The sequence below is a fragment of the Festucalex cinctus genome, chromosome 14, assembly GCF_051991245.1.
Source record: "Festucalex cinctus isolate MCC-2025b chromosome 14, RoL_Fcin_1.0, whole genome shotgun sequence".
In the NCBI taxonomy this organism is placed as follows: Eukaryota; Metazoa; Chordata; class Actinopteri; order Syngnathiformes; family Syngnathidae; genus Festucalex; species Festucalex cinctus.
Genome location: NC_135424.1, coordinates 27,519,867 through 27,531,982, shown reverse-complemented (window position 1 = coordinate 27,531,982; position 12,116 = coordinate 27,519,867). Strand labels below are relative to the sequence as shown.

The 12,116-nt window shown below is 37.5% G+C and overlaps 1 protein-coding gene and 1 long non-coding RNA gene across 10 annotated transcripts in view; one reads left to right on the top strand and one right to left on the bottom strand.

Moving 5' to 3' along the window:
* zswim8 (zinc finger, SWIM-type containing 8) overlaps positions 1-12,116 on the bottom strand; it is a 1,066,004-nt gene that overhangs the window by 743,205 nt on the left and 310,683 nt on the right. The window lies entirely within an intron of this gene.
* On the top strand, positions 2,790-3,282 carry LOC144001725 (uncharacterized). Its single transcript, XR_013278569.1, has 3 exons — positions 2,790-2,929; positions 3,006-3,107; positions 3,189-3,282. It is a non-coding gene; the product is annotated as an uncharacterized LOC144001725 (long non-coding RNA).

The following is a 12,116-nucleotide window of genomic DNA, read 5'->3' as shown; positions in this document are numbered from 1 at the left end:
ATAATAAGAATAATAATAAGAATTCCTACAAAAACAATAGGGCCTCGCAGCGGCACCGCCGCCGCCGCTGCTCGGGCCCTAATAAGAAGAATTCCTACAAAAACAATAGGGCCTCGCAACGGCGCCGCCGCTGCTCGGGCCCTAATAATAAGAAGAATTCCTACAAAAACAATAGGGCCTCGCAGCGGCACCGCCGCCGCCGCTGCTCGGGCCCTAATAATAATAAGAAGAAGAATTCCTACAAAAACAATAGGGCCTCGCAGCGGCACCGCCGCTGCTCGGGCCCTAATAATAATATGAAGAATTCCTTCAAAAACAATAGGGCCTCGCAGCGGCATCGCCGCCGGTGCCGCCGCTGCTCGGGCCCTAATAATAAGAATTCCTTCAGGAACAATAGGGACCTCGCAGCGGTCGCTGCTCGGGCCCTAATAATAATAATAAGAATTCCTTCAAAAACAATAGGAGAGAGAATATTACAAGGCCGCTTCTGTCAAAATTTGATGGATGACATTCTTAATTAGATTAGGGGGGTCATGTATGGGTCATGACCCCTCCCTAATGAAGATTAATGACCCTTAATGACTTCCAGATGTCATATAATGAGGGTTAATGACCTTTAATGACTTCCTGATGTCATTTAATGAGGGTTAATGACCCTTAATGACTTCCTGATGTCATTTAATGAAGATTAATGACCCCTAATGACTTCCTGATGTCATTTAATGAAGATTAATGACCCTTAATGACTTCCTGATGTCATTTAATGAAGATTAATGACCCTTTAATGACTTCCAGATGTCATATAATGAGGGTTAATGACCTTTAATGACTTCCAGATGTCATTTAATGAGGGGTAATGACCTTTAATGACTTCTGGATGTCGTTTAATGAGGATGAATGACCTTTAATGACTTCCGGATGTCGTATAATGAAGATGAATGACCTTTAATGACTTCCGGATGTCGTTTAATGAAGATGAATGACCTTTAATGACTTCCAGGTGTTATATAATGAAGATGAATGACCCTTAATGACTTCCTGATGTCATTTAATGAAGATTAATGACCCCTTAATGAAGATGGATGATGTGTAGGTGGTGTTCCTACCTGTTTTTGCAGATATCATGGCTGACCCGGGTTCAAATGCTAATTGTTTGGTTAACTTCCGGATCCGGTGCACGCCCCCTAGATTGAGTGAATAATGAATAATAATGAGATTGAATGACGTGATCGGAGGGAGTGGTTTAGTATGGGTAAAACCGCCGGGGGAAAAGTAGTAGCCATTTCTATTATGGTGAAGGGGGAAAAGTATGCGCAAACACGGCTCAAAGATTGTATTTTTAGAGGTTGTAAAACAAGAAGTATAAGGTAAGGTTAAACTGTGATACGGTGGTTGGTATTATGAAATTAAAAAACATGAAGTTATACATTATATGTAAAAATGTTGTAAGAGTCGTTCGTGACTGCTGGGGTTGAATCAGAAAATAAACGGATAAAACTATATAATTTCCCCTTACTGATATAGTTACTATCTGACATTTTTGTTCAATATTTCTGTGAGTAGGGGGAAGCATATGCAGTCAAAGATTCATGGGGAGGTCAAATGTATGTCTGTGCTTGTGTGCGCGTACGCGCATGTATGGCTGCATGAGGGTCAAAGAAGTGTGAGGACAGACGGGCAGCTGAAGAAGTGTGAGGTAAACGATGGCTATAATGTTGTTAGTTTGAAAGACAACGCTTCCTAAAATATATTACAAAAATAAGCATGTACTCTGACGGTTACATTTATATCAGTATCAATTTTACAAAAGGAAAATGGTGAGCAGGTCTCCTCACCCCCTGTGAGAACAGAGGGGTTGCTGGTCATAAAATTAAATTAGGCTGAAGAAGAACGGATACGCAGCTAATTGCGAGGGGCCATTTTTGGTATGAGAAAGGCGATTGTTCAATATTCCTGTGAGTAGGGGGAAGCAGAGGCAGTCAAAGATTCACGGGGAGGTCAAATGTATGTCTGTGCTTGTGTGCGCGTACGCGCATGTATGGCTGTATGAGGGTCAAAGAAGTGTGAGGACAGACGGGGGGTGGCTGAAGAAGTGTGAGGTAAACGATGGCTATAATGTTGTTAGTTTGAAAGACAACGCTTCCTAAAATATATTACAAAAATAAGCATGTACTCTGACGGTTACATTTATATCAGTATCAATTTTACAAAAGGAAAATGGTGAGCAGGTCTCCTCACCGCCTGTGAGAACAGAGGGGTTGCTGGTCATAAAATTAAATTAGGCTGAAGAAGAACGGACACGCAACTAATTGTGAGGGTCATTTCTGAGGGTCTAATAGAAATTTATGGATTTTAAATTGCGTTTTGCACACCCTCCTCTATGTATAAATATGAGGCCTTCGCAATGCCACACTCACTTCTCTGAAAAATTCTCAAGAGGTATCGGCTCTGAGCTTCCAAGATGAATCAAGGTAATTAACTCTTGTTATTATCTATATATGTATATATACTCATACAAATGTGGCACTTATATTCACTTCTATTAATGTTTTTGCTATGAAATAAAAAAAACCTACATCTTAATGAAGCTTCTGGAAAAGCAAGCATCTTAGTGAGTGATTTATTTATTTAATGGAATGATGCATGCCTTTATTTTTATACTTATGGCGTTTATTTTATTTTTAAGTTATGAGAGATTTTGGAATAAGTCTGTATTAATATGTATTTTTTGTTTTACATTTATTTTAATTTTATAGAGTTAGGAGAGTTTTTTTTTTTTTTTTTTTTTTTTTTTTTTTGAATGAGTGAATGAGTTCGTATTTCTTATTTTAAATTTGAATTTTTACAGAATTAGAAGCGTTGTTGGATGAAATTCAACTGTATTATTATTCAGCGTCACAAGATGGCGATGTTGTGACAGGAATCCGGCGTAAGTATTTCTTTTTTTGAAACGTTTAGAGCTTTTTCTTGCTTTAAAATTAACTGTTAGTAATGGATATTTGCAGAATTGAATGAGGATGTGAACGAGAGGGTTAGACAGCCGGAGATTTTCGTAATTACGAGTGATGAGGAAGAATTGGATGACGAATTACCTGCAGGAGTGAACGGTAAATTTCCTTTTTTTTAAATAAAATAAAACCTATGTATTACTATTTTTTAAATGAACCGGTAATGTTGTATGATTATAGGTGGTGATATACTGAGCGAGACGGTCCCAGAGACTGCTCAACCTGAGGTCATAATAATATCTGACGAAGAAGAAGAAGAAGGAGAAGAAGAAGAGCTATTAAGGCGTGAAAACGTGAGGGCCGAAGAGGAAGGTGAATTCGTCGGGTTTCCACAGATTGAAAGCGAATCTGAACTGGAAGAACCCAGCAATGATGCGACGAGCGGGGCGGAAGAACGCTTCTGGATGCCTCCGATGGTAGATGGAAACATCGGGGTTCAAACTGGTCCAATATACATCGAGGGTAAGTAACGTCTTCTTGATACCGTTTAAAAAATAATAATTTGTCTGTTTTTACGGAAGCGAATGTTTTTACTTACTTACAAACTAACCTGAATATACTTAAAAAGAACAACAAGTCGTGAGACGCTTATAAAAACTACGACTCCCAGAATTCATAGCGAAGTAGTGACGTGAAAATCAGCCTACACAACATGCTTATAAAAAACTACGACTCCCAGAATTCATAGCGAAGTAGTGACGTGAAAATCAGCCTACACAACGTGCTTATAAAAACTACGACCCCCAGAATTCATAGCGATGTAGTATGCAGAATCGGGTGACCCCCACCCCTCGTGAACCCCCTGTAAGCAAAGGCTATGAGACACACAGAGAAAGCTGACAGACACAGAAAGAAAGAAAGAAAGAAAGAAAGAAAGAAAGAAAGAAAGAAAGAAAGAAAGAAAGAAAGAAAGAAAGAAAGAAAGAAAGAAAGAAAGAAAGAAAGAAAAAAAGATAGATAGATAGATAGATAGATAGATAGATAGATATATAGATAGTGTTGAATTGAGTGGATTGAGTGGAGTCAGATGAAACGCCATATCATGTAAAATGAGATAACAAATTAATGGGCTAGACTCAATTTTTAGTTAGAGACCAATTGGTGTCTGTAGGACTGAATTATTCTTTGGCCTCTGGGTGTAGTTCCTCAAAGTAACCACCAGATGCCGCCAAACCTGTACAACTAAGCCGCCCACTCAGCATTGCCCGGACACACATTCCTTATAAGGCCAGATACAAATTGAGTGTAAATAAATGATATCCTGAATTAAGTAATAATACACAACACAATCTATATTCGACAATTGTTAACCTGATTTTTGGATCAATGTTTGTAGCACCTTGAAAGTCAACTATGAAGTTTTGCTGTCTTTCTTTTTCTTCTCCTTCATTTATAATCGATACTGTCTTTTATCGCTGATAATATTGCTGTAACTGCATTGAAAAGATTGACTGTATGTACTGCTCTCTCAACATGACATACAGGATGTGTAACAGATTTAGAATTAACCTGTTAGGGCCCTGAGAGAATTTGGGATTTAACATGTCAGGTATATATATGTTATTCATGCTTGCTTAATTAATATATATATGATTTTATTGATTTTAATGTTCATCATTGTCGAATAGAGCTGAAGACCTTGACATATTTTCATGTATGACTCATCATTCAACGTTGTGTATCCATGACACATTTGTAAAGAATGTATGACTTCATCTTCATGGCTCGTCTGTGGAAAATTACTGAAAATGAGTTCCAACAAGTGCGCTTTGATATTTTTGGAGGCGGAAGGACATTCACGGAAGAAGTCAGTGACGAGGCCCAAGGTGATAAAAAGTCGTCACCAGCTGGGACCGGGGTCCTTTTTCTACCCTGCGATCTGGTCTGGATGGAGAGTATTGCTGAAGATGGATTTATGCCTGTTTGAGGACTTTGGATTTTTACGAAGGACTGGAACCAGCCGTGAATGGAATTATCTTCACTGATTGGTAATGTACAACTCTTTTAGCAATAATGATGTATAATAGGAAGATATGAATGACTAATCGCGTGTTAGGGTAGGGGCCATTTAATACACTCTCATATCTTCAAATTATTTTTAGCCAAAAACATCTTATTGTCAATCAGGTCTTAAGCTTTTCCGAGAAATTATCAATCTCAGAAAGCTTATTGTAAAAGGTTATATTATTCTTAATCTCCTGTCTTTATCTTATTTTATTTTATTTTATTTTATTATATTTTTATTGATTTAAGGTTTTATCATTAAAGGTGATTGTTATGATTAATATTGGTTGTCTTATTATTGTCAATAAAATTGTTTGAAAGACAATGTTGTGATTTTTTTATTCATATCGGTTGTCTTATTATTGTCAATAAAATTGTTTAAAAGACAAGGTTCGTATTAGTCATTTTATTGTCTGGTCTCTATTTTATTATTTGTTTTGATTTGATTTTTGTTTTGGATGTTCTATAAGTCCTTATTATTTGTTTTTATTTTTATTTTTATATTTGGACGTTTGATAAGTCCTAATTATTTGTTTTTATTTTTATTTTTATATTTGGACGTTTGATAAGTCCTTATTATTTGTTTTTATTTTATTTTTGTTTTGGACGTTCTATAAGTCCTTATTTGTTTTTGATTTTGTTTTGTTTTGGACGTTCTATAAGTCCTTATTTGTTTTTGATTTTATTTTGATATTTGGACGTTTGATAAGTCCTTATTTGTTTTTGATTTTATTTTGATATTTGGACGTTTGATAAGTCCTTATTTGTTTTTGATTTTATTTTTAGATTTGGACGTTTGATAAGTCCTTGTTATTTGTTTTTGATTTTATTTTTATTTTGGACGTTTCATAAGTCCTTATTATTTGTTTTTGATTTTATTTTTATATGTGGACGTTTTATAAGTCCTTATCATTTGTTTTGATTTTATTTTTTTGGACATTTTATAAGTCCGCATTAATATTATTTTTTCCCTCTTCAAGAAGGACAACAGAATTGGACTTTTGGAAGAAGGTAAATGTATTTGAATAACCTCTAACCAATGCTTCCATCTGTATTAATAAGTCAAATACTCCTGCTTGATAAGTAACAAATCCGTATGATCCTAACAAGGATTATTAAATTACTAGGTCAATAACAAATGCAAACAACTTAGAAAAGTGGAGCTGCCAATTTAAGTGAGGTGTTCAGACTATCCGTCCTGGGCTCTGTGTGTGTGGTTACTCACTCAGGATTGATAGGTGGATGGAAACGGATTGGCCTCATGATAAGAAGACAGTGAACAAAGCTAGGTAAATCCACTTTGATATATCGGCTTATCTAATTCCCGTCTCCTCACGCTGACGCCTTAGAGCGGGTGAGGAAAAAGGGGAATTTCTAACCCTTTAATTGGAGAGTCGATCAGGACATATTTCCCGATTTAAGTCCTGCGGGTAAGCGGAAGTTGACAATAGATAGAAAAAATATATTTTTAAATATAAACCTACGAATGTGATTCGGATCTATTTATTAAATAAATTTAAATAATGAGTGTGTTGTAAGGGGGTGATGTATTAAGCATAACGTTTATTAATATTAAGTACTATATAATAACTATAAAATAATAATAACAAAATGTCAGTTAAAATAAACGTTGAAAGGTTATTACAATAAATATGTATTTTTTATGGAGGATTTCAAACATTTTGTAAGGGTTTGTTTGTGTGTAGTACATGTACTTAAAAATATTAAGTTTTGATTTATTTTATGAGATAGATAATAAGCTAGATAAAAGGGTAGTTTGATAATAGTACTGAAGTAAATATTTTTAAATATAATCTTACGGATGGGATTTAACTCTGCTTTATTAAATAAATTTAACTGGGTGTGTTTTAAAGGAATGGCTCACGATGTATTAACTGTAACATTTATTAATATTAAGTGCTCAATAACTATAACAATAATAATAAAATGTTATTAGTTTAAATTAACGTTGAATGGTTATTAAAATAAATACTTTTTATGGATGATTGTAAACACATTTTGTAAGGTTTTTTGTGTAGTATATGTACTTAAAATATTAAGTTTTTATTTATTTTATTCCCTTATAGGAGGAGCAAGAGGGTTTGAAAACCCGTATCCGTACAGAGGTGAGCGTCAACTCATGCTGGAGAGAATCGTCTACATCGAAACCTTTTTTGAGACGGCGAACGAATCTATACCGGATTACCGGTAAAAGATTTTCTTGTTTACTACAACAACTTATTTTATCCGACTTTTCTTTTTGTATCTTGTGTTTTTGTACTTGCTATGTGGACATTTTAATCTGAAATGGAAAACTCTGAGGGGGGTGACATGGATTTAGATAATGTAGGTCAAGGTTTGGCCGAAATTGTAAATGCCTTAAACGATGAGATCTCTATGCAAATCGAGCCTTTTCAAATGCCTGATGAAATCGGCGGCGATGATGGCGATCCGTTTGTGGCTATAAGACACATTGAGGATTTTATTGATTTCTTTAATCCTTTAGAGAGGGCTCTTGCACGTCTTAACCAGTCATCTTCAAACGGCGAAGCCTTTGAGGACATACTTGAACCAGACATACATAGAAATGACCAACAGCAATCCTCTGTATCATTTTCACAACATCCCCAGACACACCCACGCAATCAAATGCAATATGCAGAAGGTAGCAGCAGTACACATTACCGACAAGAACATACTCCAGATAGACAAGACCTCCAACACCAGCCACACCCACACAATCAAACGCAACATGTAGAAGGTAGCAGCAGTACACATTGCCAGCAGACACTTGTGTCAAATACACAAAACTTTCAATACCAACCATACACGCACAATCAAACGCAACAGACAGAAGCTGGTGGTAGTAGTACACCAGCTAGACAAGACCTCCAACAACAGTCTCGGGTACATCGACACATTCAAGCAGAACATCCCCCAGCACCAACCCCCAGTACACAATCCACCTTGCAACAATCTTCAGACACAAACAGACAGGTGGGGGGACAAGTTAGGCGTCCGAATTTTAACAACTTGGAGATAAGACGACGTCTAAATACAACGAGACCCGAAGACCCCCTTGATTTTGCAGCCTTCTACACAAACACTGGCAATAATTTGAATGAAGCTGTGCAGGAGGTAATCAGATCGACTAGTCGCGGTGATATAGTCCAAGCAGAAATAGTGGGTGAAAATGTGAGGGAGCACTGTTACCTAGATGCTGTTGTTGAATTGAGTGGATTGAGTAGAGTCAGATGAAACGCCATATCATGTAAAATGAGATAACAAATTAATGGGCTAGACTCAATTCTTAGTTAGAGACCAATAGGTGTCTATAAGGATTGATAATTATTCTTTGGCCTCTGGGTGTAGTTCCTCAAGGTAACCACTAGATGCCGCCAAACCTGTACAACTAAGCCGCCCACTCAGCATTGCCCGGACACACATTCCTTATAAGGCCAGATATAAATTAGTGTAAATAAATGATATCCTGAATTAAGTAATAAAATACACAACACAATCTATATTCGACAATTGTTAACCTGATTTATGGATCAATGTTTACAGCACATTGAGCCCAACTATGAAGTTTTGCTGTCTTTCTTTTTTCTTCTTTTCTTTTATTTATAATCGATACTGTCTTTTATCGCTGATAATATTGCTGTAACTGCATTGAAAAGATCAACTGTATGTACTGTTCTCTCAACATGGCATACAAGATGTGTAACAGAATTTAGAATCAACCTGTTAGGGCCCTGAGAGAATTTGGGATTTAACATGTCATGTATATATATGTTATTCATGCTTGCTTAATTAATATATATATGATTTTATTGATTCTAACGTTTATTATTGTCGAATAGAGCTGAAGACCTTTGACATATGATTATGACTCAGCTGTAAAGAATCTATGACTCATCTTCAGGGCTCGTCTGTGGAAAATTACTGAGAATGAGTCCCAACAAGTGCGCTTTGATATTTTTGGAGGCGGAAGGACATTTACCGGAAGAAGTCAGTGACGAGACCCAAGGTGATAAAAAGTCGTCAACAGCTGGGATCGACGCCCTTTTTACCCTGCGATCTGGTCTGGATGGAGAGCATTGCTGAAGATGGATTTATGCCTGTTTGAGGACTTACGATTTTTTCCGAAGGACTTGGACTAGCCGTGAATGGAATTATCTTCACTGATTGGTAATGTACAACTCTTTTAGCAATAATGATGTATAATAGGAAGATATGAATGACTAATCGCGTGTTAGGGTAGGGGCCATTTAATACACTCTCATATCTTCAAATTATTTTTAGCCAAAAACATCTTATTGTCAATCAGGTCTTAAGCTTTTCCGAGAAATGATCAATCTTAGAAAGCTTATTGTAAAAGGTTATATTATTCTTAATCTGTTTTTATTTTATTTTATTTTATTTTATTTTTATTGATTTAAGGTTTTATCATTAAAGGTGATTGTTATGATTAATAATGGTTGTCTTATTATTGTCAATAAAATTGTTTAAAAGACAATGTTCGTATTAATCATTTTATTGTCTGGTCTCTATTTTATTTGACTTTATTTTTATTTTGGACGTTTTATAAGTCCTTATTATTTCTTTTGATTTTATTTTTATTTTGGACGTTTTATAAGTCCTTATTATTTGTTTTTGATTTTATTTTTATATTTGGACGTTTTATAAGTCCTTATTATTTGTTTTTGATTTTATTTTTATATTTGGACGTTTTATAAGTCCTTATTATTTGTTTTGATTTTATTTTTATTTTGGACGTTTTATAAGTCCTTATTATTTGTCTTTGATTTTATTGTATTTTTTTTTGGACATTTTATAAGTCCGCATCATTATTATTTTTTCTTCCTCCAAGAAGGACAACAGCATCGGACTTTCGGAAGAAGATAAATGTATTTGAATAACCTCTAACCAATGCTTCCATCTGTATTAATAAGTCAAATACTCCTGCTTGATAAGTAACAAATCCGTATGATCCTAACAAGGATTATTAAATGACTAGGTCAATAACAAATGCAAACAACTTAGAAAAGTGGAGCTGCCAATTTAAGTGAGGTGTTCAGATTATCCTTCCTGGGCTCTGTGTGTGTGGTTACTCACTCAGGATTGATAGGTGGATGAAAACGGATTGGCCTCATGATAAGAAGACAGTGAACAAACCTAGGTGAATCCACTTTGATATATCGGCTTATCTAATTCCCGTCTCCTCACGCTGACGCCTTAGAGCGGGTGAGGAAAAAGGGGAATTTCTAACCCTTTAATTGGAGAGTCGATCAGGACATATTTCCCGATTTAAGTCCTGCGGGTAAGCGGAAGTTGACACGTGGCGCCCATATCGTGGGGCTTCGATTGACTCATTTTTGTCAAAATCGGGATCGATCGAGGCCCAAAACAGGAACCCGAGTGAGCGAGGCTTGCGGCTCTGAGCGGAGGGCACAGAGCTTAGAGCTGATAGCGAACTCGCTGATAAATTGTCATGTCATACGACCCTGAGTTAACACAAAATAGTCTCTTTGATGAATAGTGTTTCATGGAAAAGAACTTCTTTAATTGTGGAAGTCTAGTGTGATTTTTGAGTTGAAGTAGATTGTATTATTTTGTGTTAAAGGAACGGTGACTGGCTCCCCCAGGAGACTTGCACTCTAAGAGAGGTTGAGTGTGAGGAAAGCCATTCAAAGTGAATGGGTTTTAACAGCAACCTGCTGTTTTGGTCAGCTGTGAAGGTACTGATAGTGTGCTTAGTGTATTTGGCAGAGCGCGCTGCGTCGCGCTTTCCTGAGGGGAGGGCTGAGTTAAGGGGTGGTTCAGGCCTGTCCACAAAGAGAAGGAGGGCTTGAACAGAGTTAATGTTGAGAGGCTGCTCGGAGAGAGGCAGTTTCTTCAAACCTTGTGATGTTAAACTATGCTTTACGCTATATAGGCTTACCATCTTGGGCACGGTGGCCCATTTTATTTGTTTGTCATCTCAAGTATCCATTTTTAGCGAAACTACCATATTCTTTGCTTGGTTATTGTGGGGTGTCGGGAGCAATTTATAGTCCCTTTGCTTGGATAGCGGATGCATTGACAGAGGTTGGCGCTATAAATCTATCCTTGATCCCCCACCCTCTGCCTTTTCTCCTTGTGTTTTTGAGAAAACTGTAAGTTTTCCGTATCCCGACAGGAGTGTCCATTGGCACAAGAAGAAAGTCGTCGAGAACCAAGGAGAAAGGGTAGGTGTTTCCACTAGGCTAATGATCTAGTGGAGGCAGCCTTTTTCGGTTCCCCGACAGGAGTGTCCATTGGCACAAGAAGAAAGTCGTCGAGAACCAAGGAGAAAGGGTAGGTGTTTCCACTAGGCTAATGATCTAGTGGAGGCAGCCTTTTTCGGTTCCCGATAGGAGTGTCCATTGGCACTAGAAGGAAGTCGTTGAGAGCCAAGGAGAGAAGGTAGGTGTTTCCACTAGGCTAATGTTCTAGTGGAGGCAGCCTTTTTCGGTTGCAGAACAGGAGTGTCCATGGACACAAGAAGACATCCAGATCCCGGAGAAGAGAAGCGGGAAGGATTACAACCGATCTAAAGGAAATAACACACCCCACCGTTCGAGAGAGGACATCCGCCTGCGAGTAAAGGTAGGAAACCCGAAGGCGGTAGTCCCGGTAGAAGTAGAGGCAACGTACACGGGTACGGAGCTGAGTAGCCAGGAGCTAAAGTACGTCCCTGAACCCAAAGGCCACGGGAAGGCTTCGGAAATTGATAGCTCCACTCCTACAATAAGAAAGTAAAACAGGCTATAAATATTGTAGGAGCAGAGAAATGGGACAATACTCCCAAAGGAGGAAAAGTGGTCCCAGATGAGTTTGTGTGGGAGGTTATTAAGGCCTACGTGAAGTGCTAGCCATGTAAGGGCCTTGCCCACAAAGAGGGAGCTGGAGAAACTGGAACTTTGGGTCCCAGAAAAGAAAATCCGTTCAGTTATATGAAATTGCGAGTTGTGTATAAGGCAGGATGCTTGGGACAACGAGTGGACGGGTTGATGATTAAAAGCGATGTTCCATGGGCATTAGTTTGCATGGACGTAGCAGGCCCCATGGGGGGTGAACGAC